The sequence below is a fragment of the Callorhinus ursinus genome, unplaced genomic scaffold (assembly GCF_003265705.2).
Source record: "Callorhinus ursinus isolate GAN/ISIS: 27379988/994484 unplaced genomic scaffold, GSC_fseal_2.0 scaffold23, whole genome shotgun sequence".
Taxonomy (NCBI): Eukaryota; Metazoa; Chordata; class Mammalia; order Carnivora; family Otariidae; genus Callorhinus; species Callorhinus ursinus.
This window is the reverse complement of record NW_027397085.1, coordinates 9811371-9834544: the sequence shown is the minus strand read 5'-3', so window position 1 is coordinate 9834544 and position 23174 is coordinate 9811371. Positions and strand designations below refer to the sequence as shown.

The window sequence follows — 23174 nt, the reverse complement described above, 5'->3', positions numbered from 1 at the left end:
GCAGGCTTCTTCTAGTTTGTTCTGCCACCCTGTGCTCCTGGTGAGTGTTAACATTCTACCCCCACATCTGATTTCCCTCCCGAAGGAAGGGACAAGGACGATGTGGAGATAAAGTACAAGCAGGTAGGTCCTGGGAATTGTCCTTAGCACTTGCACTCACATCCTTGTGGCCACTTCTAGCTGCAAGTCTCGTTGGGAGAGAGGGTGTCTAGCTAGTAGCCAACTGTTCAGTTAAAACTAAGGGGCTCTGTTATCGAAGAAATTTGAGAACAATGTGGGGAGACAAAATGATTGAGGATTGGGGTTAAGGACACTAGATTGCAAGCTGCTACTGGGGAAGAATAAGGAAAGTCATAAACTGTTTCAGTAAGTCCAAATACATCCATTGCCCAAGGCATGCTCTACAAATTTACTGACCCCAGAACTACCACTCAGCAGATTCTATGGGTAGCTTAAGGAATTAAATGTCATGGGCATTGATGCCAACATGGGTGCCAACCCATCTCTCCCTTTCACTTGCTGTCAGATTTTGACAAGTGACTTAACTTCCCTGAACGTGGATTTCCACAAGTCTTAAGTGGGAATAATAATGATGCTTAATTTATTGTAATGGTTAGAGATAGATAGTACAGGAGAAATTGATTTTTATGAGGCATGTTACAAGGTGAGCTCTCAAGAAACATTGACTGGGGCCATTTCCCACAGAAGTTGTTTTGAAAGCTATACATAATCTCCCTAAATCAGAAATCCCCAGGTGGAAATGGCAGTTGCTAAAGCGCCCATGATGGAATGGGGTGGTAATGAGGAGCTGCAGGAGCTCCTTGTGGAGCCTGAAGGAAGGGTCTTTTTGGGGGTTAGATTGAATGTTTCCAGAAGGAAACTCTGAGGACAAGTAGCCTGTTTGGGAGGTGGTCCCAGCAAACACTGGTAAGGAAGTGGGGAAGTGAGAGAAGGAAGCCAGTGAGGGCATTACTGAGCATGTTCCTGCTGTGTGCAGCCAGGCCTCAGTCTTCCTGGGGAATTCTGGGAAACAGTGTAGAAATGTCTCCGGTTGTCCCATTCAAGGAGATAGCAATCTACCAACTTCTACTGGGTATTTATAGAGGTCTGCTCCAGGGAATATTTACTCCCTGGCACTTTCTGCTTGCCCTACCTTCTAGCTGAGTGGGCCAGAGAAAGCCGTCAGGCAAAGAGCCATGGTGCATTCAGCTAGGAGTATTGGGTTGGTTATTGCTGAGGGGGCATAGATGAGGCACCCACAGGGTAGCCTTGGCTATACTGGCTGGCCTAATACAGGGCATAGACCTTCTACTCCATGGTCTGGGGTTGGTGCCTATGAAGGTGGTAGAGGATGCCCACACTCTTGCATTTTACAGCTATACTTTGTGCATTTGAGGGTAATGCAATTATTTGCATTGTTTAATAACAACCAGATTCCATTGGTAACTCCCATAAATCAATGGCCAGGACCTTTTATTTTTCCCCAATTGGAGGTTGATGTGGTGAGTGATCTTGTACCTCATGGATCCAGGTAATCTAGTGGTTTATCTTACATTGTAAAGGCAAGATTCCTACTGTGCTTCATCATAATTATGGTCATAATGGATTGAGAGCTTTCATGGTACTAGAAACTGTGCTACACACATTGCCTTGTGATCTTATTTAATCCTCATGACTTCCCGTGATCTATACATAATTCCCGTTTTTCAGATAAAGTTGAGGCTTAAAATTTGGGACAAAATATCAAATCAGTGCTTCTTTGCTTTTACAAGGCAATGAATGCCTATTCCATGAATATACTTGGGAGTGTAGGGGAGTTTGTGCAATATTGCCTTGAGCTCCTCAGAACAAAAATGTCACACCACCCACAGGGAGACCTCTGTCCTCTCCTGCTCACCCTCTGACTTTGTCTCATCACTCACACTTTTCTTTTTGTCTTTTTCTTTTTTTGCTTCTCAAATCTCTTAAGCCTGGCAGAAGAAAGAACCTTGCTAGAGGTTAGCTTGTCAAAGTGCTGGTGTATGCGATGAAAAGGAGAGCAAAAAGAAACACGAGGTGTTTCAGAAGGGATGTCTCAACCAAACAGTGCCAGTCTTAGTGTGTGGCGGTCAGAAGCAATCTCTATAATTTAGACTGGGAGTGCTCTGTGTAGAAGGCCAGCCTTTCAATTTACTTGAAAAAATAAATCTTGGACTTCCAAAAGGTCTTCTTCCTGTTGTATAAAATCAGAGTTTAGATCAGTAATGGCTTTCTGGTCAGTCTGCCTTCAACCTGTCAGAGCTGGCCCACCTGGGATGCAGCTCAGTAGCTGTGATGTGTTTTGCATTCTTGGCCCTTTTGCTAGGCTGCCATTATGCATGCCAGTGGGGAGAGCAAATCGTGTTACGTGGACATATTTCCAATCTGTTAGCCCAACATTTAACTCCTTTTATACAGACTGGTAAATAGCCCTCAGATGGTAATGAATTCTGATTGTAGCCAGGGAGGAGGAAAAAAAATGGAGCCACTTATTTCGACGTACGAGATTCCATCCCTGCAATCCCTTGGAGCAATCTGGTCCTTCAGGGCAGTCTGCCATCAGGATGCATAAATGAAAGGCCTGATTGAATTTGCACTGGGCAGCTCTGGTGAGTGAATATATTGGTAAAAATCCTTGGATGTTCTAGGGGATGCTTGTTAGCAACTGGTTACTCCCTGTGGTTTCTCTCCTATAATTGTGCACAGCAGGCTGGCATGAGGAGCATAACCCTTTTTTGAGGTGTGAAAAAGCGTTAAGTTGTCTTATTATTTTGAAGTCATGACTCATGTCAAAGTGAGCAACATGGAGTATATATACACAGGTGAGTCTGCACCGAGAGCTCTTGCAAACTCTTCTTTTTTTTCCATTTCCCAAAGCACCCTTGCAATTGCTTCTTTGTAAGCTTTCAAGAATAAAATCTGTGTGGCAGTTTATGTGTGTGCGTAGATACATTTAAAAATTTTTCATGGTGGTACAGGTCAGAATAAAGCACCAACTGTTTTTTTTTTTCAGAATTACATTCATTTGTTGATTAAACATTAATTGAGCAGTGACTCTTTGCTGGGCCTTGTGCTGAATGCAAGTACATACAGACAAAGAAGACCTAGAGAGACTCACAGCATTACTCGTAAAATAAATTAATATTGCCATATTGCATGACTTCTTGGGTGTAAATAAAGAATGGAGAGACAATTACAAATTCATACAGCTTATCTGGATACAAATGACAACCCCTTCAAAAGCACTGTTCGTACATCTTTTTTTTTTTTTTTTAAAGATTTTATTTATTTATTTGACAGAGGGAGACGTAGCGAGAGAGGGAACACAAGCAGGGGGAGTGGGAGAGGGAGAAGCAGGCTTCCCCGCGGAACAGGGAGCCCGATGCAGGGCTCGATCCCAGGACCCTGGGATCATGACCTGAGCCGAAGGCAGACGCTTAACGACTGAGCCACCCCGGCGCCCCCATACGTAAGATCTTTTACAATCACAAAGAGAGGATATGTTGATATGTTTTTATTGTAGATAGTAATATTCAAACTCCAAATTCCTCTGCCAACAGGCCTGCAGCATAGAATTTTATTATATCTTTTCTTGCACCCAGGGAAATTTCTGGAGCCCGAGACTCTGGTGTGTATAAGTGCTGCTAGCTGGATAGACTTACCTATGTGCCTTTACTCTTTCCTCTTCACGGACTTGGCAGCGATGGAGGTGTCTCTCCTCCTGCCCAGGCTTACCTCCTGTGCCTTTTCTCTGAGTCCCATTCCTTCCGACCCGTCTGAGATGTGTGTCTTCAGTCCCTGCACTCCTTCCTTCTTCTGCATGAGCTCCCTTCAGGTTGAAGTGAGTCCTGTCAAGATGTCAAGGTATTTTTAACTTTCCATAGTAAAAAGTCTCCTTGTTGACCCCCAGCTCCCTCCTGTAACTGCTGTACCTCTTCCTTTCTCTTTATAACCAGTCTTCCTGATGGAGTTCTCTACACAGATTTTCTCCTCCTCTTTTCCCACTTTAAGACAACTATCTGCGGATGCAGCCCCATCAGTCCACTGAAAAGATTTCCATGAACCCACTCATGATTTCCTTGTTGCCAAGCTAATGAATAGTTTTCATTTTCATTTTACTTTAGTTCTCTGCAAGGTTAATACTGCCAGCCACTCTCACCCTTGCCCACAGACTTAAACTTGTGTACAAATATAAGATGCACTCAAGATGCAAACTGTTCCATCAGTACTGGAGGTCCACGAAGTGGTGATTTAGTCACCTCCTCCTGTCTGGGACTCTCCAGTCTCACTTTCTTAAGGATCTTTTTTGGACAGTCTCTTGAAATATTCAAATCAGTTTCAATATGAGAAAAGAAACAAACAAACAAACAAACAATGAGATGATACCTCACATACTATTCTTCAACCTGCTCTTTTCACGTGATTTATTTTGAACCTCCTCACCTATCAGCACGTAGGGATTCCATTTTTTGATAAGTGCAGTGTCTTGTTATAAATTTTCGATCCCTTTCCTACTGAAAGGTCCTGCTCTCCAGACCACAGCAGCTCCCGTCCTTCTTCTGAGAGCATCTCTCGGCAAGGACCACTCATGGCCCTGTTTGCGAGCCTTGGAGTCTCTGTTCCCCGTTCTCCATGGTAGGTGTCCTCACCTCCCATGCCCTGCCACGTGCTCTTGATGCGCTCATCTCCTCCGCCCTTCTGCCTCTCTTTCCTGACACCCATGCTTACCTGCTTACTGCGGACTTCAGCTTGAGTGGACTGCCTGATGGAGAAGTGAGCATGTCAGGAACTCGGCTTTCTAGCCTTCTTCATCACTTTCCCTCAACTTGCTTTTCTCTCTAGTTTCCTATCCTAGCCTAAGTGATTCCTACCCCACAGATAGCTCATGCCAGAGCCCTGGAGTCCTCCTTCCTTTCTTTTCAACTTTCACATGTAACCATCAATTCTTAGATTTCAGCTCCTAAACATTCTTTGAACACAGTGACTTATTTATATCCCCGTCATTATTCCCCTAATACAAGCCATCATGATTTCTCGTCTGAATTACTGCTGTGAGCCTCCTAATAAATAACCCTTCCCCACTGTAATCCATTCTCCCCAACGAAGAGGGATATTTCTAAATACAAAATATGACAAAGTCAAAATTTCTTCATATGGCTAATAAGAGACTTCAAAACCCAAAGGTTGTCTGGTCTCCTGTCTCATTTGAATTTTACACAAGCCAGTTTGAACTTCGTTTGGAGGCCTACACAAACCAGGCTGTTACTCATCTCTGAACCTTTGCTTATACTGTTCCCTTCTTCCAGAGCCCTTCTCCCCTATTCACATTCCCTTTGCTGCACTGTGATTAATTCTTATTCACTTTCTGGTCTCAACTTAGATATCATTTCCTTTAGCAAGATTTTCTTCATTCTCTCCTAAATCTTGTTCTCTACCCATGTCACATGTCCACATATAACCTCCTTCCCATTCCCCTCATCCCACTCATTACAGTTCTAGTGACAGTGCCTGTTTCCTTATTTTCAGCTACCTCTGTGCTGTATACCTATTGACCACAGCAATCGTCAAACAGCTCTATCAGTCTGTCCTCCTACCTAGCCAGAGTAGATTCTCATTAAACTTCTATAGAATAATTCATGAAATGATGTCTTAGCTTCATGAGAGTTGACAGTGCTTTCCCAATCTTCTTTCTTTTGATTGGGATGGAGAACTTAAGCTGTGTCTTTCCATTCTCCCAACCCCTGCTGATCCCCAAATTCTACCTCTTTTTTCTTTCTTCAGAGAACTCAAATAGAAACTGGACTCTTAGGCCCTTCCTTAATAGAATTATGTATTGTCCAGGGCATATTTCTTCTGTGGCGGTGTCCTCCCAGCCGACAGAGGGCGCAACGCCATTTTGGTGTTGGAAACCTCTGCATGTATGACTTGTCCCAGTCATGGGGCTGCAGTATCATTTTGATCCCCAGGGGACCCCTTCACCATGGCTAACAGATGGTGATGGCATTGACATAGCAAAGACCTGAATCCTAGAATTCTCAAGAGATGATTACGTGCCAAAAGAGAAATTGGGAGGGTAAGAGGAATGCCAGATGTCAAGGAAAATTAAAACTGCCCAGCAATTTACTAAAGGGGTAAAAACTAATTACTGACAGGGAAAAAAAATGTGTGCAGCCACAAGAGTGGTGTGTCTCTTGAGCTGTCCTTGAAGGACACCCTCAGGTGCTGTGTTTCCTAGATTTAATCACTAGGGCTAGCCTGGGGCCAGATCGGGGCAGCTTACAGAACTTCGGGCTTCTTTGACTTAGTGATGTGATGGAGCCACAGAATATTTGGGTTGCAGAATTTATAAGATTTCTAATTGGATTTGGGGAATGGGAGTCGGGGAGAAGGGGAAAAAGTTTTTAGCTTGGATAACTAGACAAATGGTGGTCCCCCAAAAATTGTGAAAAAAAAAAACCAAGAAGTAGGTTTGAAATTAGAAGATGAATCATGTGATTTTTTGACTTTTTTTTTTTTAGTTTGAGTTCCATGGGGGATATTCAGGTAGAGATACAAGGTTGTAAAGCTTGTGAGAAATGCTGTGCTGGAGATAGAGATCTGAGGATCCCTCAACATATAAATGGTAACTGAAGTCAGAGCAACAGGAAAATTAGCTCTTAATTTTCTTTATGACTGGTAGTTCAGACAAAGGTCCCCTATTCAACCCTGCTACCCTTTCCTCAAATTTTCAAGCCAGATCTTTCCCCTCCCTGGGTCCAGCACCATCTCCTGCGACCCCAGCACAGATGGGATACCCAGGTGCCTTTTTGTGCCTAGAAAGGGAATCTGAGAGCGAGCATGTATAGCATAAGAAAAGCAGAGGAGCCCTCACATTTTAGAGGTAGGTAGAGGCAGAGGAAGGCATTGGGGAAACAGAGAAGGACCTTTCAGTAAAGCAGGAGGGACTCCAGGAGAAGCTAAGGTGGGAGAGCGTCAGGAAAGAGTGTTCCAGAAACAACTCTGAATTTCCTTCAGAGCTGGTGAAGTATGGGTTGCCTCACATATGTTGTCGCAGAAAACATTGACCATAATTATTCTCTTGCTTGTTGTTTGCTAGGTTATTTATTCATTTTTAATGAAGTCTCTAGAAGGAGCCAGTATAAAGTAAGATGGAAGGTTTCCCATGGGGAAGCCTAACATATGGGGGAGTTAGCTACTTGGAGAAACTGCATTAAACGTGATTCATATACCAAGTCTTATCTGGGGAGGGGAGGCTCAGTCAGCTCCTCCTCCGACCCTCATGCCTGGGGTGGCTATTCCATTGGTTTTCTACCTTGAGCAAGACTGTTGCCTTAAGTCTGACTCTTTATTTGAGAACTCTTTCCTTGTATCACTGAGCCTCCTATTGACCACAAAGAGGGTACATGTTACTTCAAGAAGATTTTTTGAAAAATTGTTGTTTTTAAAGTATAATATGTTTTGCTTATAGAGTTTTAAGTGGATTTTATTTTTTTAGCTCAGTTTTAGGTTCACAGCAAAACTAAGAGGAAGGTACAGAGATTTCTCATATGTACCCTGCCTCACACATGTACAGCCTCCCTCACTATCAGCATCCCCCACCAGTGTGGTCCAGTTGTTAAAATTGATGAACACTGACACCTCATTATTACCCAAAGTCCATCTTTTACTTAGAGTTCATGCTTGGTGTTGTGCATTCATATGGGTTTGGACAAATGTACTGCCTTTCGACCTATATGTTTGGACTAGGTTACAAACGTAAGCACTAAATTTTCCATTTAGAAAAACTTAAGTAATGTGGGAAATAGTTATCCTTAATCCATCTCTTAAGGAAGAGCTTCAGAGTCACAGTAAGGTCATGGATGGAATAAAAGGTCAATGATACCTGCTTTGCACATTACTTTGTAATTTTTTTACTAAGTCATTTTATATTTTTTCACAGCTGTTTTGATGAGGTTGTGTCCCTAATATTCTCTACAAATAAACAACGGAGTCAGAATATTCTGCTTGGATGAAAATGCTTCCAAGTACATGTTCTCTTGCTTTATACTGTTAACCACTACTCTTTCAAGTGTGAAGTGGTCATTTCAACTACTTGGGGCCATGTTTGTTTCCAGGGCAATAGAAAGGGAGTTTTGAGTATCTAGCATTGTGTTGGGTGCCTCCCACATACACATTATTGTGTAGGTATTATTATCCTCATTTTACCCGGGAAGGAATGAATGATCAGAGAGAAGAGCCAGTTCAAGGCCACATTATGCAGGTTGCAAGCTTTTACGACTCATGAAGTCCCCAGTGCAAGAAGATTTCTTAAGAAAAAAATGAGGCATACACTTGATTTGGGGAACACAGTGCCTTTATTTTAGTGTTATTTTTGTTTCAGTGCCAATAACCACAATATTTTTCAAGCAAGATACTGATGTTTTGTCTTTTTTCTCGACTTGCTCAAATGAGTCAGAGACTTTTAAAAGCTTAAAAAGGTAATTGATTAAACTGTCCTTGTAAAAGCACTGTGGGCTTAAGAAGGTTTGACTGTTCCTGCTTATTTTAAAGATGGAGAATTATATTTTTAAGATAATTACATGTTCCTTTTGATAAAGCAAAAACATTCACGAACACAGGCATAGTTTCAGACTGGTCTGCTGAGCTGGCTACTGGCTGTGGTTAGCTTGTGGTAACAAGTCTTCTACTCCCTAGGGAGAACCAAGTCCTGCAGGATCTTAGAGGGTGAAGGAAGAGTGGGCCCCATTTCATATGTAACTCAACACTGCCTCTACTTAGAAGGTTGTGAGTGAAGACTCCGTTACTCACTGACGGTTAAGAAAGGACATAGGAAGTCCTGGGACACATGAACTGAAGTTGTACAGCTACTTGCAGTGTGTTATTTCAACCTTCTGAAGGCTTCCGTAATTTGTATTGAACTAATAATATTCATTGATTGTCCTTTCTCTGTGTCCTTTGCTGGTTCCTTCACATCATCCAGACTCTACACTTTCTAGAGTTAGGACCCACTTCTTCCATCTGCATTCATTATGTTATATCAACTCAGCAAGTACCATCTGGAAGCTAATGACTTCCAAAGCTGTGTCTTCAGCCCAGCTCCTCCCCCAAACTCCAGACTCCAGTTCTAATGGCCTCCCGGACAATTCCTCTTGATGCCTCATAGACTTCCAAACTCATTGTGTCCAAAATGGACTGATCTCCTAATCTCCAACCTGCTGCCTTTTATCAGCCCATTCTTTCTGTATCTCAGTGAAAATCTGTTTTTCCAGTGGCTCAGGCTAAGGAACTTTTTAGTCATTCTTGACTCTTCTCTTTCTCTCTCTACCTTTAAACTATCAACAGCTAATTCTACTGGCTGTATCTTCACAATATACCTGGAAGCCAACCGCTTTTTAACATATGTATTTCTGTCTTCCTGGTCCAAGCTGCTGTCTTCTCTTACTTCCCTGGTGCCTACTATCTGTTCTCAACATAGGAATCACAGCAGTCCTTTAAAATGGGATTTAAAAGATATGTTCTTCTGCTCAGAACTCTCTGGTCATTTCCTTGTCACTTGGAACACAAGTCAAACTCTTTAAAGTGTTTTTGCAGCCCTCACCACCACTGCCCGCTCTCCTTTTACCCCTCCCCCTCTGGCTTACTTCACTCCAGCCACACTACCCGCCCTGCTGGCCATTTAACATGCCACATACACCTGTCACTGGAAGGGCTTGTTAAAGTACATTTCTGGGCCCCACCTCCAGAATTTGTGATTTATTAGGGCTGGGCTGTGACTGGTTAATTTGCATATCTAAAAGATTCCAGGCAATGTGGTTGCCGGTGTTGCTGGATCATACCTTGAGGACAACTGGTGATATGTCAATAAACCAGAACTCTGGCTGGGTGGATGGAAGGCCTGATTTACAGTGTCTGCTGATTTCTGCAAAGTGAATTACTCCCACTGTGGCCATTGTTAAGCTCCCAACATGACATCAACTCACAAAATTCCTGGAATTGGCTCTCATGAGCACACCACCAGAATGGAACCATTAGTCTAGAACAGCTCTCCGGGTCCTGCTTGGGGAAGAGGTTGGGGAAGAGAGTGATCATTTATTCTGCACTTATTATATTGCTAGTCATATGGTAGGCTGTTTTGGTCCTTGACATAAAATGTTTCACTGGTCTTTAGAACAAATCTATGTGATTAGGTCTTTTTTTGTGTGTGATTATATGTCTATTATTCCCCCCCCCTTTTTTTTAGATGAGAAAATTGAGAAATGAAGTGACTTCTCTGAGTCACACAGCTGAAATTTTGAATCCAGGACTGCCTGAACCCAAAGTCTTTTCCCCTCTGGAAAAACAAAAAAAATCGTACCTTGAGTCTCTTTGGGTGGCATCTTATCACGGGGGGTAGGAGATGAAATATGTGTGCAGCTAAAAGTAACCCACAGCATAGGTATAGATGTAGTCTGACCTTAGGGGTGACTAAAATCTGTTCAGTTGAATCTCTGGAAGGGAGCCCCAATGAGTAAGCCTATATATGAAGTAGACTAACTACGTGGTGGCTACAGCCCTCATAGCTGATCACAGCCCATGGACCAAGTGCAGCTAGAGAACGTGTTCTTTCCCTTAGTTACTGCCTGATAATCCAGGAACTGGTAAGTGCAGATCAAAGGCGACTGCAGAGCTCATATATTGAGAATTCTGGTGCCAGGTGCTGAAATAACCTTCCTTTGAGGGCAAGTAAATTCTCTCAATTGATGGGACAGAAGTTGCTCCAGGCAAAGGCCCCACTTGTTCCCCTGCTTAATTGCCTCACTACCCTTATTCTGGATTGAGCTTCAATCATTTTACTTTCTAAGCTTGGAAACCCCTGGGACAGGTTTCCACTGGCATGCTTTGCAAGCAACGGGGGCGATTATCCGGGCATCAAAATTGCTTTTCTCAGGTCTTTTCTAGCCAAGCTCAGTCTCTGTTCCTCCAAATTGCCTGGAATGCTGCCCTCTCCCTTACCATCCTGTGCTGGTGGAGACCTGGTCTCAGTCTGGGCGGTCCAGCTATCTGGCCCCAATGAAGATATTTGAAGCCTAAGCCTAAATATTACAGACCTTATGCTAACCCCATTGCAGAGCAGAGTCCAGTGTGATGAAAATGAAGCTGCATGTTCTTCACACTTTTTATTAGGTTATCAAATGAGGAGCTTCTGGGCTCCAGCTGCCCCTGAGACATTTCAGTGGGGCAGAATAGTAACCCCGAAGAACATCAGAGAAATTCCCCATCTCTCTTTTATAGATGTGCAAGCAAGAGATGTTCCATTTCTTTTATCATTACTCGTTTATTCATTCAAATGCCTTTAGACAAAATACAGTGGAAAAGTAGAGAGTAATATCAGTCTGGCTGTCAGAGACCAGAGCACCCTTCCTGGAAAGCTTTTAGGAAGGATTTTTGGAGATGTATTTATGGGAATATGGTAGGTGGAAGGAAGGAGGAGACCCAGACCGTTATAAGCCCAGAATGTCTGAATGTCAAAATGCTTTTTACCTAGCCCAAAAAATAAGAATCAAGTTAAAGCCATCAAAAAGTAGAGTTTTCCTAACTTGTTCTGCCTCATCTCAGGGCTTTCTTGTCACCCTCAGGATGGACTGAGAAATCTGATCTTTCCCTTTCTCCTAGTAAGGCCTCCTACACCTCAAGGGCAAAGAACAGAAAGTGACACAATGTTTTCTGTCCAATAAAAATCTTCTCAGAAAGAGTGAAGGCTATTTTTTGGAGTTCATATTACTACTTCTCATCTGCCAGGGTTCTTTGAAGGGACCTAATAGCGGATAGAGTATGAAGATGTCACCTTTACTATGTTAAAACCTTAGTTTGGATGATGGCTGTATGATTCTAGGCAAGATGGCTAGCTGATGCCTAACCCAGACGAAGCACACCTGCCCAGGCGCCGGCATGGAGGGACAGAGGTCACTTAGCTCTGAATGTGAAAGAAGCAAGGTGCTGGGAGAAGCAGGCTTGGTTTATTTTTCTTATTACCACTTCACTTTCCTGAGGCAGAGTAAGAGAAGAAGGGAAGACAGACCAGCATTGCTGTCCCACTGGAGCACCCTCCACCTAGGATGTTAGGAGTGAGGAAGAAGCAATTACTCCTAATATTATACATTAGTCAGAGAAAGAAAAGGTGACAGGGGGTGTGGTTGTAGGGAAGGCCCTTCGCAGAGACTAGGTGAACTTCCTCTACAAAGCAGAACCATTATAAAACATTTCTAGCAGGGCTTTTTTTTTTTTTTTTTCTCCTCCCATTCCATGAAATGTTGAGATGGGAAAAACTTACCTCACAGAAACTTGAGTTGCCGGCAGGCCGATCCTGAGTGGGTTCCTTGACAGTCGTTTCTGGCAGTCATGAGTAACAGGAGGTAAAAGAGAAAAGGCCTGACTCAGTGAGAGACAGGACTCTGGGACCTCTGAGGCTTTGGGATAAAGCGGATTTAACTTGACTCCATCTCTCCAGGACCTTATTAAAGGAAGAAAGGACAATGGGGATTTTGTGTGACAGGAGTAGAATAAGGCTGTTTGTACTCTCTTATGCATTCAAAAGAGAAAGAAGGAAAGAAGGACCAAATATGGAATTGGACTTCATTTCCAAGCGTGAACCTTCATCACTTTCATCAGTAGCCATCTGGCATGCAGCGTTCTATGGCATTTCTCTAAAATGACTGGCAACCTCCAACAGTTTCCTTGGCACTGCCGCTGAGAAGCCTCAGTTCTTAGCAATGTGCTAGAAATAGTCAAAGCTCAATACAGGCAGGTAAGGACACTTACATAATCAGCACCTTATTCGGTCCCAATACAATGAAGCCCTCGTCCCTTGTGATGCCTTCAGATGCATATTCGGAACTTCTTTGTTTTGCCTGTGTCTCAGGAGGCTTCTGGAAAGAGATGCCAGCTAAAGGGAAAAATGACACAAACACAAACAAAAATCTTCCCTGCCTTTGGGTTCCCCATCACTGTATTCACATACCCTTGTAGCACATATTATATAGTACTCTAATTATCTATTTATATAGCTGTCTCTTCCAGTAGATTTTAGCACTTGGAGGGGAGAAAATACAGCCATTTCCTCTGTTTATCCTCATCACCAGAGCACAGATGCTCAAGGATTTGGATGGACAAATGTTTTGGTTTTATGCTTTGTACCCTTTGTACATTTGGTTCACAATAGTTAAACCAATCACCCTTTCTCAGAATATAAATGAAACTCTTCACTTTTTAAAGAATGGGTCCTCCCAAAAAGGATTTTTTCCCTCTAACAAGTAGAGACCTTTCCCAAGTTGCTGTGCAAGGAACAAAGCCAACACCCAAAGCAAGTCTGACCAATAACCCCAGGACACTTTCCACAAGCACAAATGTGTTCTGGAGCTCTAGGCAATATTTGGAACTAGCAATTTGATCTGACTTAATCCAAGAATTGATTCAGGCTTTCAGGAGACCAAATGGAATCTCTTAGCATTTTGGAAGAGAAAAAAATATACACATAAACAAAATCACACACAAATTTGAGAGGCCTGTAAAAGTTTTTTTTTTTAATTTTTAATTTTTTTTATTAACATATAATATATTATTTGTTTCAGGGGTACAGGTCTGTGATTCATCTGTCTTACACAATTTACAGCACACACCATAGTACATACCCTCCCCAATGTCCATCACCCAGCCGCCCCCCTCCCCCCCCCCCCCCACCACTCCAGCAACCCTCAGTTTGTTTCCTGAGATTAGAGTCACTATGGTTTGTCTCCCTCTTGGGTTTCATCTTGTTTCATTTTTCCCTCCCTTCCCCTATGATCCTCTGTCTTGTTTCTCAAATTCCTCATATCATTGAGATCATATGATACTTGTCTTTCTCTGACTGACTTATTTCACTTAGCATAATACCCTCTAGTTCCATCCATGTCATTGCAAATGGCAAGATTTCTTTTATGGTGGCTGCATAATATTCCATTGTGTATATATATACCACATCTTCTTTATCCATTCATCTGTTGTTGGACATCTTGACTCTTTCCATAGTTTGCCTATTGTGGACATTGCTCCTATAAACATTGGGGTGCATGTGCCCCTTTGGATCACTACATTTGTATTTTTGGGGTAAATACCCAGTAGTGCAATTGCTGGATCGTAGGGTAGCTCCATTTTCAACTTTTTGAGGAACCTCCATACTGTTTTCCAGAGTGGCTCACCAGCTTGTATTCCTACCAACAGTGTAGGAGGGTTCCCCTTTCTCCACATCCTGGCCAACATCTGTCATTTCTTGACTTGTTAATTTTAGCCATTCTGACTGGTGTGAGGTGGTGTCTCATTGAGGTTTTGATTTGTATTCCCCTGATGCTGAGTGATGTTGAGCACTTTTTCATGGGTCTGTTGGCCATTTGGATGTCATCTTTGCAGAAATGTCTGTTCATGTCTTCTGCCCATTTCTTGATTGGATTATTTGTTCTTTGGGTGTTGACCTTGATAAATTCTTTATAGATTTTGGATTCTAGTCCTTTATCTGATATCTCATTTGCAAATATCTTCTCCCATTCTGGCGGTTGTCTTTTGTTTTTTTCGACTGTTTCCTTTGCTGTGCAAAAGCGTTTTATCTTGATGAAGTCCCAATAGTTCATTTTTGCCTTTGCTTCCCTTGCCTTTGGCGATGTTTCTAGGAAGAAGTTGTTGTAGCTGAGGTCGAAGAGGTTGCTGCCTGTGTTCTCCTCTAGGATTTTGATGGACTCCTTTAGGTCTTTCATCCATTTTGAGTCTATTTTTGTGTGTGGTGTAAGGAAATGGTCCAGTTTCATTCTTCTGCATGTGGCTGTCCAATTTTCCCAACACCATTTGTTGAAGAGACTGTCTTTTTTCCATTGGACATTCTTTCCTGCTTTGTCGAAGATTAGTTGACCATATAGTTGAGAGTCCATTTCTGGGCTCTTTATCCTGTTCCATTGATCTATATGCCTGTTTTTGTGCCGGTACCATACTGTCTTGATGATGAAAGCTTTGTAATAGAGCTTGAAGTCCAGAATTGTGATGCCACCAGCTTTGCTTTTCTTTTTCAACATTCCTCTGGCTATTTGGGGTCTTTTCTGGTTCCATACAAATTTTAGTATTATTTGTTCCATTTCTGTGAAAAAAGTTGATGGTATTTTGGTAGGGATTGCATTAAATGTGTAGATTGCTCTAGGTGGCATTGACATCTTCACAGTGTTTGTTCTTCCAATCCATGAGCATGGAACGTTTTTCCATTTCTTTGTGTCTTCCTCAATTTCTTTCATGAGTATTTTATAGTTTTCTGAGTACAGACTCTTTGCCTCTTTGGTTAGATTTATTCCTAGGTATCGTATGGTTTTGGGTGCAATGGTAAATGGGATCGTCTCCTTAATTTCTCTTTCTTCTGTCTTGTCGTTGGTATATAGGAATGCCACTGATTTCTGTGCATTGATTTTATATCCTGCCACTTTACTGAATTCCTGTATGAGTTCTAGCAGTTTTGGGGTGGAGTCTTTTGGGTTTTCCCCATAAAGTATCATATCATTTGCAGAGAGTGAGAGTTTGACTTCTTCTTTGCTAATTTGGATGCCTTTGATTTCTTTTTGTTGTCTGATTGCTGTGGCTAGGACTTCTACTACTATGTTGAATAGCAGTGGTGAGAGTGGACATCCCTGCCGCGTTCCTGACCTTAGGGGGAAAGCTCTCAGCTTTTCCCCATTGAGAATGATATTCGCTGTAGGTTTTTCATAGATGGCTTTTATGATATTGAGGTATGTACCCTCTATCCCTATACTCTGAAGAATTTTGATCAAGAAAGGATGCTGTACTTTGTCAAATGCTTTTTCTGCATCTATTGAGAGGATCATATGGTTCTTGTTCTTTTATTAATGTATTGTATCATATTGATTTGCAGATGTTTTACCAACCTTGCAGCCCAGGGATAAATCCCACTTGGTCATGGTGAATAATCCTTTTAATGTACTGTTGGATCCTATTGGCTAGTATTTTGGTGAGAATTTTTGCATCCATGTTCATCAAGGATATTGGTCTGTAATTCTCCTTTTTGATGGGGTCTTTGTCTGGTTTGGGGATCAAGGTAATGGTGGCCTCATAAAACGAGTTTGGAAGTTTTCCTTCCATTTCTATTTTTTGGGACAGTTTCAGAAGGATAGGTATTAATTCTTCTTTAAATGTTTGGTAGGATTTCCCTGGGAAGCCATCTGGCCCTGGGCTTTTGTTTCTTGGGAGATTTTTGATGACTGCTTCAATCTCCTTAGTGGTTATAGGTCTGTTCAGGTTTTCTATTTCTTCCTGGTTCAATTTTGGTAGTTGATATATCTCTAGGAATGCATCCATTTCTTCCAGGTTATCTAATTTGCTGGCATAGAGTTGCTCATAATATGTTCTTATAATTGTTTGTATTTCTTTGGTGTTGGTTGTGATCTCTCCTCTTTCATTCATGATTTTGTTGATTTGGGTCCTTTCTCTTTTCTTTTTGATAAGTCTGGCCAGGGGTTTATCAATCTTACCAATTCTTTCAAAGAACCAGCTCCTAGTTTCGTTGATCTGTTCTACTGTTCTTTTGGTTTCTAGTTCATTGATTTCTGCTCTGATCTTTATGATTTCTCTTCTCCTGCTGGGTTTAGGCTTTATTTGCTGTTCTTTCTCCAGCTCCTTTAGGTGTAGGGTTAGGTTGTGTATTTGAGATCTTTCTTGTTTCTTGAGAAAGGCTTGTATTGCTATATACTTTTCTCTTAGGACTGCCTTTGCTGCATCCCAAAGATTTTGAACAGTTGTGTTTTCATTTTCATTGGTTTCCATGAGTTTTTTTTAATTCTTCTTTAATTTCCTGGTTGACGCATTCATTCTTTAGTAGGATGCTCTTTAGCCTCCATGTATTTGAGTTCTTTCCGACTTTCCTCTTGTGATTGAGTTCTAGTTTCAAAGCATTGTGGTCTGAAAATATGCAGGGAATGATCCCAATCTTTTGGTACCGGTTGAGACCTGATTTGTGACCTAGGATGTGATCAATTCTGGAGAATGTTCCATGGGCACTAGAGAAGAATGTGTATTCTGTTGCTTTGAGATGGAATATTCTGGATATATCTGTGAAGTCCATCTGTTCCAGTGTGTCATTTAAAGTCTTTATTTCCTTGTTGATCTTTTGCTTAGATGATCTGTCCATTTCAGTGAGGGGGGTGTTTAAGTCCCCTACTATTATTGTATTATAGTCGATGTGCTTCTTTGATTCTGTTATTAATTGGCTTATATAATTGGCTGCTCCCAGGTTAGAGGCACAGATATTTACAATTGTTAGATCTTCTTGTTGGATAGACCCTTTAAGTAGGATATAGTGTCCTTCCGCATCTCTTATTATAGTCTTTGGTTTGAAATCTAATTTGTCTGATATAAGGATTGCCACCCCAGCTTTCTTTTGATGCCCATTAGCATGGTAAATGGTTTTTCACCCCCTCACATTAAATCTGGGGGTGTCTTTGGGTCTAAAATGAGTCTCTTGCAGGCAGCATATCAATGGGTCTTGTTTTTTTTATCCAGTCTGATACCCTGTATCTTTTGATTGGGGCATTTAGTGCATTTACATTCTGGGTAACTATTGAAAGATATGAATTTAGTGCCATTGTATTGCTTGTAAGGTGACCGTTATTTTATATTGTCTCTGTTCCTTTCTGCTCTGTGTTACTTTTAGGCTCTTTCTTTGCTTAGAGGACCCCTTTCAATATTTCTTGGAGGGCTGGCTTGGTGTTTGCAAATTCTTTTCATTTTTGTTTGTCCTGGAAGCTTTTTATCTCTCCTTCTATTTTCAATGACAGCCTGGCTGGATATAGTATTCTTGGCTGCTTATTTTTCTCGTTTAGTGCCCTGAATATATCATGCCAGTCCTTTCTTGCCTGCCAGGTCTCTCTGGATAGGTCTGCTGCCAATCTAATGTTTCTACCGTTGTAGGTTACCGACCTCTTGTCCTGAGCTGCTTTCAGGATTTTCTCTTAGTCTCTGAGACTTGTGAATTTTACTATTAGATGTCAGGGTGTTGACCCATTTTTATTGATTTTGAGGGGGGTTCTCTGTGCCTCCTGGATTTTGATGCCTGTTTCCTTCCCCAAATTAGGGAAGTTCTCTGCTATAATTTGCTCCACTAAACCTTCTGCCCCTCTCTCTCTTTCTTCTTCTGGGCTCCCAGTTATTCTAATGTTGTTTTGCTTTATGGTATCACTTATCTCTCAAATTCTCTCCTCATGATCCAGTAGTTGTTTATCTCTCTTTTTCTCAGCTTCTTTATTCTCCATCGTTTGGTCTTCTATATCACTAATTCTCTCTTCCGTGAGAGACTTACAAAAGTTTATGTTGATTATGTAATAAGAAGCTTACTGTATGCCAGAGGGAATGGGAAACACATAGAATGAAGAATGAATGTTTGGGCAGAACAAAGATCTTGGAGGAAAGGAGCCCTTAGCATGGCAAGCTTCTGTAACATTTTATGAATAAAAAATTTGATTGAGCAAATAACTTTCATTGATTTGATTTTTATATTCAAATAGAATCTAGATATTTACTTTATATTACACCTGGTTTTGAAACCGGCTATTCCATTTGTATGTGTGTGGGTGCACATGCTTACCATTTACTCGCTAACGCCCAATGATGTCGAGTGCTTGGCTGAACAAAAGAAGTGGATCTCTAAATCCCAGGTGATGGCTAAGTTATGCAGCAGAATTTGGGGGGAAGTGAAGAACTTGGACTTTATCTTAGAGACTGTCATCATGGTTTTTGACTCATTACAGAATTTTCTTGTATAATTTCTCCAGCCAAATGCTCTGGTATGGAGTTACTTCTTCAGGAGTCAGGGCTTCTTGAAACTATGTAGGCTCTGATCATATTTGTTTGTGTCGGCTTTTGGATATCCTCCTCCAGACTCTACCTTGCAGAAATTTCATTCCTAAAATGTACATGTAAATACCAAGAAAATTTGGAATATTTGCACAAAACATGCATTTCCCACTTTATTGCCTCCAAAATAACAAGGATGTTGTGTTTGTTAAACTAGCCAGATAACACCTTAGGAAAACAGTATTTGTCAAACTTGGGAAACACTGAGTCTCCTTTTAAAAGCAAAAGAAAATTCCTCAGTATTCCCTTGGAGGTCCTTGGAACCCAGGTTGATGGACATTGACTTAAGAAATTAAAGTTTTAACTTATGAAAGTATCTTTTAAAAGGGAATATCAAAGACCCATGCTTCCTCTGATGATCAGTTAAGGAAACATATAGCAATCGTTTAGTAGATTTTTACAATCGGAAGGAAGTTGAGAACAATGTGTGTACCTATAAATGAGTTCTGTTGAGCTCTGCCCTCCAAAATTGAATATTTTGAATCTTGATTAAATAAATGGCAGGAAAGAACCAATGGTTTCTCACCTTAAAGATTTAAAGATTAAAGAGAAGTAACTGAGCTTTTGAATTATATACAGATAGTTATTTTAAGCCTCGTTTTAAAAGTACTTTAGAGTGTTCTGTAAGAGTGTGCTCTTAAAGTAGGAGCTTCCATAATGCACGTTATTAAAAATGCAAATCAAATTTAATGTCAATTCATTAAAAGACGTACATTGAATGGTGTGGACCCATTGTTTGGAATATGTGTGGAATTTCTAACTAGGATCCCCAAATAAATCAAAGCTCTGCAGAAAAATTTGAAGTACTTTGTTTTAATTGCTTGTCTTTGTTTTTCTATTTCTCATTGGTGTTTGTGATGGAATTGCTAGCAATATTGTTGAGAGCAGAGATGACAGAGATGATGGGGAGTCCTCTGAGTGGGAGGAAGGAAGGGCTGACAAGAAAGTATTTACCTTTGTTCAACTTATTTGTAGCTTACAGTAACAAAATATACACAAAGAAACTTTATTAGAAATATAAAAAATATTTTATTATGTAAATATGAACTTCTCTTTTAACAGATTTTCTCTCCTTTAAAACAAGTATTTTAAACATTTTATGATAACCTGATACTTTTAAAATTGGAACTATCATATTACTCATGAACAGGTTGATTTTAATATTGTCCTAATTTTAAAAATAGGAGCTTTCTGTTCCCTTGTAACTGCTGATTGAATGGAAAAAGTGTTAATAATTCAGTTGAATAATAACTGTAGTTGAATCCTGGCTGTTCAGACTATGGTATGCCATCCACATTGTGATGGCAACTCTTAATTTAAAACACCCCATACCTACAGGAAAAAGTCTCTATTCAAGGCTTTATACATCCTAAGCACCATCTCTGAATTCTTCTTTATGTCCCTATCTTCTGCTATAGCAGTCTTCCCCTGGATACTGAAAAACAGGCACTTTGATTTTACCATACCAGTTTTCATGCTGTTAGGTGTATTTAGAATCCTCTTTCTTATTTCATTGTGGCAAATTTTTGCCCATTTGGGCCAGTTTAAATGTCAGGTTCTCCAAATCAGTCATCCTTGTGTTTCTTTCTTCATGTCATGTGGACTATGGCACAATTACTGGGCTGCTTTTGCTCGATAGTTGTGTAGTAGAATGAGAATGTAGATTTTAGAGTCAGAAATCTAGTAGAGATTTACGGCTCCCTCTTAGAAACTGGTTCTGAGATCTTAGGCAAGTTACTGAACCACTTTTAGGCTCAGTGTTCTCAAAGTAGAATGGAATTAATTACCCTTCAGGAAGTTTCTGAGGCCTAGAAGAAAAGAATATGCAGCCTGGTCACTATCATATAGTAGACAGTAAATGGTTAGGATGATTTTTGCTGTATGTACGTTTCTCATTATATTTGACCCACATGAGGCCAGAGACTGTCATAACCATGTTAATATATCCAGCCTATCAAAACCTGGAGCAGGGTCGTAGCTTAACAAAAGTTAAGTAATGATTAAATGAATGAATGGCAGAGAAAGTAAAACAACTTCCTGAATCCTTGGCTTAAAACCTATACATTTCATTATTTGCCAGCAAAGGGATTTTCTTGACCAACATGCCAAGTAAAACATCATCTAGTTTTATCTAAAAAAAATAAAATTTTTTTTTAATTTTTTTTATTCTTATGTTAATCACCATATATTACATCATTAGTTTTTGGTGCAGTGTTCCATGATTCATTGTTTGTTCATAACACCCAGTGCTCCATGCAGAACGTGCCCTCCTCAATACCCATCACCAGGCTAACCCATCCCCCCACCCCCCTACCCTCTAGAACTCTCAGTTTGTTTTTCAGAGTCCATCATCTCTCATGGTTCGTCTCCCCCTCTGACATACTCCCGTTTTCTTCCTCTACTGTTATCTTCTTCTTTTTCTTTTTTCTTAAAATATATTGCGTTATTTGTTTCAGAAGTACAGATCTGTGATTCAACAGTCTTGCACAATTCACAGCGCTCACCGTAGCACATACCCTCCCCAATGTCTATCACCCAGCCACCCCATCCCTCCCACCCCCAACCACTCCAGTAACACTCAGTTTGTTTCCTGAGATTAAGAATTCCTCATATCAGTGAGGTCATGTGATACATGTCTTTCTCTGATTGACTTATTTCACTCAGCATAACACCCTCCAGTTCCATCCACGTCGTTGCAAATGGCAAGATCTCATTCCTTTTGATGGCTGCATAATATTCCATTGTGTATATATACCACCTCTTCTTTATCCATTCATCTGTCGATGGGCATCTTGGCTCTTTCCACAGTTTGGCTATTGTGGACATTGCTGCTATAAACATTGGGGTACACGTACCCCTTCGGGTCCCTACATTTATATCTTTGTGGTAAATACCCAGTAGTGCAATTGCTGGATCGAACGGTAGCTCTAATTTCATCTGTTTGAGGAACCTCCATACTGTTTTCCAGAGTGGTTGCACCAGCTTGCATTCCCAGCAACAGTGTAGAAGGGTTCCCCTTTCTCCACATCCCCGCCAACATCTGTTGTTCTCTGACTTGTTAATTTTAGTCATTCTGACGGGTGTGAGGTGGTATCTCATTGAGGTTTTGATTTGGATTTCCCTGATGCCGAGCGATGTTGAGCACTTTTTCATGTGCCTGTTGGCCATTTGGATGTCTTCTTTGGAAAAATGTCTGTTCATGTCTTCTGCCCATTTCTTGATTGGATTATTTGTTCTTTGGGTGTTGAGTTTGATAAGTTCTTTATAGATTTTGGATACTAGCCCTTTATCTGATATGTCATTTGCAAATATTTTCTCCCATTCTGTCAGTTGTCTTTTGGTTTTGTGGACTGTTTCTTTTGCTGTGCAAAAGCTTTTTATCTTGATGAAATCCCAATAGTTCATTTTTGCCCGGGCTTCCCATGCCTTTGGCGATGTTTCTAGGAAGAAGTTGCTGCGGCTAAGGTCGAAAAGGTTGCTACCTGTGTTCTCCTTTAGGATTTTGATGGACTCCTGTCTCATGTTTAGGTCTTTCAACCATTTGGAGTCTATTTTTCTGTGTGGTGTAAGGAAATGGTCCAGTTTCATTCTTCTGCATGTGGCTGTCCAATTTTCCCAACACCATTTGTTGAAGAGACTGTCTTTTTGCCATTGGACATTCTTTCCTGCTTTGTCAAAAATAAGTTGACCATAGAGTTGAGGGTCCATTTCTGGGCTCTCGATTCTGTTCCATTGATCTATGTGTCTGTTTTTGTGCCAGTACCAAACTGTCTTGATGATGACAGCTTTGTAATAGAGCTGGAAGTCCGGAATTGTGATGCCGCCAGCTTTGCTTTTCTTTTTCAGTATTCCTCTGGCTATTCTGGGTCTCTTCTGGTTCCATACAAATTTTAAGATTATTTGTTCCATTTCTCTGAAAAAAGTGGATGGTATTTTGATGGGGATTGCATTGAATGTGTAGATTGCTCTAGGTAGCATTGACATCTTCACAATGTTGATTCTCCCAATCCATGAGCATGGAACGTTTTTCCATTTCTTTGTGTCTTCTTCAATTTCTTTCATGAGTATTTTATAGTTTTCTGAGTACAGACTCTTTGCCTCTTTGGTTAGATTTATTCCTAGGTATCTAATGGTTTTGGGTGCAGTTGTAAATGGGATAGACTCCTTGATTTGTCTCTCTTCTGTCTTGTTGTTGGTGTATAGGAATGCCACTGATTTCTGTGCATTGATTTTATATCCTGCTACTT

The 23174-nt window shown here is 41.0% G+C and overlaps 1 long non-coding RNA gene across 1 annotated transcript; it reads right to left on the bottom strand.

The window, feature by feature from the left end:
• Positions 1-2039: 2039 nt before the first annotated feature.
• LOC141374922 (uncharacterized) lies at positions 2040-12421 on the bottom strand. The gene is made up of 3 exons (XR_012382127.1): positions 12329-12421; positions 3681-3866; positions 2040-2212 (listed from the first exon to the last, which is right to left on the bottom strand). It is a non-coding gene; the product is annotated as an uncharacterized lncRNA (long non-coding RNA).
• Positions 12422-23174: the final 10753 nt, after the last annotated feature.